The sequence below is a fragment of the Xenopus tropicalis genome, chromosome 1, assembly GCF_000004195.4.
Source record: "Xenopus tropicalis strain Nigerian chromosome 1, UCB_Xtro_10.0, whole genome shotgun sequence".
Lineage (NCBI taxonomy): Eukaryota > Metazoa > Chordata > Amphibia > Anura > Pipidae > Xenopus > Xenopus tropicalis.
This window is the reverse complement of record NC_030677.2, coordinates 135,676,424-135,681,259: the sequence shown is the minus strand read 5'-3', so window position 1 is coordinate 135,681,259 and position 4,836 is coordinate 135,676,424.

The following is a 4,836-nucleotide window of genomic DNA, read 5'->3' as shown; positions in this document are numbered from 1 at the left end:
TTCGGCCATTTGGGCGAAGTCGCGCTGCTGCGACTGCCATCCCACCGGCGACTTACATGTTCACCGGTGGGATGGCAGGGGAAGGCAACTCGGGGAGATTAGTCGCCCGCGAACAGGGCGTTTTGCCGCGGGCGACTAATCTCCCTGTGTGCCAGAGTCCTTATAGGTAGGAGATCTGAATTACGTAATTCAGAAAACTCTAGGTCCTGAGCATTCTGAATAACAGGTTTCATACCTGTAATTGTGTTTATTATTTGTACAATTTTTTAGCCACTTTATTTAATGTTATTTTATGTGATTAAACAGGTTTAATATATATTTTATAGTTGAAATGATAATAATAATTTTGTATTAGATCATTGTGTTTCTCTTTTAATTCCACGTAACATTATTGCATACCATTATAAAACTAGCAGAGCCCATATTTGTGGTTACATTTGGAACATAAAACTCAGCCATTAATGTTACTGGTGGGTTTTGTCATATAAATAGAGCCTTTTCAAAGCACCAAGAAATGATAGTCTTTCTAAAGTAAAAACAGACACAGAACCTCTCTAGGGCAAATACTATTACATGCTTCTGGAGATTGTCTTTGTTCAATGCAAGAGAGCATATTCAATTGTTAAACATCAAACCACATTAGCTATGCATGTATAATGTGAGACCCCCAGCGTACCAATCATCAATGAACATGGCCTTGCTTTTGTTGTACATCAAGGGCTGTTTCAGAGCAATTATTGTAATTAATATGATTGGAAACATGCAGACAACTGACATGAAAACAAAATGTTATATCTTTGCAGAGCCTCAAGTGATCCTAGATCCTATTTTGGCTTTACCAAAGTCAATATGTGATCAACGCTTTACGTGGTCCTCCAATAAGTGATGAATGCTTTCAAATGCTTCCAATATGAAGAAGGATATTTCAACACTTTATTCAATTTCCATGTAAGCTATATAAGACATAAAAGTCAATATATGACAGTAAATGTATAAAAAGGTTGTTTCATAATGTACAGGCTACTTACAAACATGCAGTAAGATCAGCATATTTAAAGAAGCCAATAGTTCAGCGTGCTTTGCATGGTACTTGCCGTGCTTCCTCAGGAACAAGTGTGTAAACCATAACAAACAAACACAACAAACATACATGACAAACATATGCTTATAGCTTGATTAATTCAAACATGAAAGAATTCTTAATCTGAAAACAGGACATTTCTTTCCCATTATTGAAAGGCTTAACACTTACAGACTATCATAAAAATGTACAACTTCTGCTTATCTAAGAAGGGAGGACAGAGTTGTTATCTCTTTGACGTGAGGCACTAGAGATATTTTTATATTTGTTATCAGTTGCAACAAAGCATGCTTAATATATTAACATTTCATGTCTATTATTTTCAGTACACAGGAAACCATTTTCGAATTAAAATTACAGTGGCCTAAACCACTTTGACAAGAAATGCTAAAAGATGGATGGGCCCAATATACTGTATTTTCTTTCTAAAGGGCTTTCTAAAAAAGTATCATCCGCAGGATATTGGAATCTACGGTGGGTAACAAGTACAGTATGTCAATTAAAACATTTAACATTAGTTGTTGCATGGCGATTTCTGCTAAAGCTAGGCTACTTCCATCGACTACGATTTTAGAAGGCAGTATTATAAATAGTTTCCAGGGGATATAAAGCCTGCTTGATACACATGTGGTAAATGTGTAGTATTGCAAAAGTGAACTGAAAATGTTGTTTAACTGCAGCAATGGATTCCCACTGTGCTTGCCCCAAATTAGTGTTAGTAGGGCCCTGGGTTTGTAGCCTCTGGGGCCATGAACAATGCTCAGCTCCTGCTCTAGGAACCCCTTTTCTTGAAGCAGTGGCAGCTACTTTTTGCCTGCTTCAGTTCCAGCCCATATAATGATCATTATCTGAGTTAAACATATCACAAGGGCCCTCAAGCAGACTAATGATCAGGACATGAAGCTGAAATCAGACAATAAAAGATTGCTTTGTGCATAGTTAGCATAGACTTTGGGAAGTGGGGATCTGTGGTCTCCAGTTTTCAGTACCAGGGTTTGCCTATACATTATTTTCTTATAAAAGTTCAATATCATTTATGATCATAGATTAAAAATGACAACAGAAAGAGTAAATATGGCCCAGTCATCAATTTATGACTTATGTGAATGGAAGCTTGACATCTTCATCAGATGAAGCTTGACAAAGTGGTTAATCCTACAAAGCTTGTGCTGAACATCCTTAAAAAATAGTAGAGCCAGGCTTATCTTAATCCTTACTGATGAATGTGGCTTTTGTTTCATACTAACCTGTTTGGCAGGAAGATGCTTAGGAAATGGAATCTTCAGTGGAGTGGAATGTAAGGAGCATTGGCATGGGGGTCAAGGTTTAGTTGTTTATTCTGCACAGAACACCTTATTATCTAATTATATTAGTGGGTGTTGCTATACTGTCTTCTGAGTTAAAATTACATTTAAACCATAGTTAAACTTACTGCCAAAGGGGGTTCCAGCAGAGAATGTGCTAAAAATTCACTTGCAGATTTATTGGCTGATGGTTTAGTCAGGGCAACTGTCACCCTGAAATTGTTTCCCCCCACCAGAGGTGCTAGCCAATAGTGCCCGCACTCAGGTTGGGGGAAACAATATTTTTATTAAGAACAAATATCCCCCAACAGCGATAGGCTACCGGGCGGCAGCTTCAGCGCTGGATATCTTTTATGGGTGCCCAGAGGCCGCCCTTAGGCTCAGTGGATGCGCCTCACAAGCTTACGCATGACATGCATGTGCATAAGGAGCATGTTGTGGCACTCACTCATTATGCATTATATCTATATAAAAGAGCTCTGCTTTACAATGGAATGAGGTATTAGGGTTTAGCTGAAGGTAACTAAGAGCCTATAAAGAAAACTTCTATTGGCCAATAGGTACCTGGTGTCAGGGCCTGTGTATGTTTGGATTCAGCAGCACATTCCTTATTGCGGGTGTCCAGTAGCATCATTTCACTTGTAGGTGTTCTGCATTACATGTCTCTCTGCTTGTTGCAGTGTTCAGCCTACATGCAGAGACAGTGACCTCCACATTTTTTTTTATTATTCCAAGATAAATTAACACGTTGTGGCAAAAATGAGGGGCAGAAAGTGTTTTTTTTCCCCAGTTAAAGATCTGTGGGGGAGCAGGTTCCTTTTGGTGTTACAGACCTTCCCTTCCAGCCAAACAGGAAATCGTGGCTATAAATGTTCTGCATATCATCCTATTAACTGCGCTAGCACCAGATCCCATAAATCACTGTCAGGATTGTTGCTCTTACAGCAGATCCCTTGCATCTTGGTTGCCACTAATGTGACAGGTGTCCTTGGCAAACATTCTCTCCCTCTTTAACCCAGAGACATAGGGTGAGATATATCAACGTTCAAATATGGGTTTTTTTCCCCACAATTGGTGTTTTTTTTAGCTCTAAAACTCGCACTATTTGAGTGTCTGGTATTTATTAAGTGCAAAAAACCCGAAAACTCAAATGTAATGCAAATTTCTATAGAAGACAATGGGAGTTGACCTAGTCAAGCCATATTTTCAATTTGAGTTTTTTTTTAATTGCATTAATAAATAAGTGAGTTTATCACATTAATAAATAAGCGAGCATTTAGTATGCCAGTTAATTCCATTTAGAAAAACAAACTCAAATTCACAAATGCAAAAAATGATAAATAAGGCCATTAAAGGGATACTGTCATAATTTTATGGTGTAGGTTTTATTTCAAAATTACACTGTTTACATAGCAAATAATTCACTCTACCATTTAAAATATTCTTGAACCAACAAATGTATTTTTTATCTGTAATATTGGTGTGTAGGTGCCATCTCAGTGCATTGTGCCTGAGTCTGAACTTTCAGAAAGAGCCAGCACTACACATTAGAACTGCATTCAGGTAACCTATTGTTTCTCCTATTCCCATGTAACTGGATGAGTCCTAAGATGGACTTGGATTTCTTACTATTGAATGCTATTCTGATCTCTACTGGGAACTGCTATCTTGCTACCTTCCCGTTGTTCTACTGATCGGTTGCTGGGGGGGAAAGGGAGGGGGGTGATATCACTCCAACTTGCAGCTCAGCAATAAAGTGTGACTGAAGTTTATCAGAGCACAGGTCACATGGCTGTAGCACCCTGGGAAATGAAGAATATGGCTAGCCCCATGTTAAATTTTAAAAAATCTAAAACCTTGAAAAAAAAAAAAAGTTTTCCCATGACTGTATTCCTTTAAACTCTTCCTTTTGACCAATGGCATCCTGTTGATGCTCTCATCAGCACCTTGTGCTAGTGTCACTGGCATTAAAGAGGCACTACAGGCAAAAAAATACTTTTATTTGAAATTTTAGGCAAAATGAATAATGCTCTGACTAACTGCTGTACTCCTCTGTGTAGGGTCCATAAACAAACGGAGACTTTCTACCTTGTAATGAGCACAAAATCTAAACTCTGTTTGTGCTTTCTGCTGTACATCACATAAATACAGGGCAGGGTGCAAAAAACAGATGCAAACTGCTGTGTTTTTTGCAATTTGCTCCCTACCTTGCCATAGATGCAGGTCTTTGTACGGCAGTATTATTATTATTATTAACATTCGTTTATAAAGCGCCAACATATTCCGCAGCGCTGTAGAATACGTAGCTCTCTATTCATAAGGAGCAGGTTTGGGGCAGCACATAGGGGTCCCCTATCCCTCCACTTATGTTTAGGGCAAGTCTCTTGAAAGTGCTCTGTAAATAAGCACTAAGGATTGCTATTTGAGGTCTCTGGGTATTAGCTCTTGTGG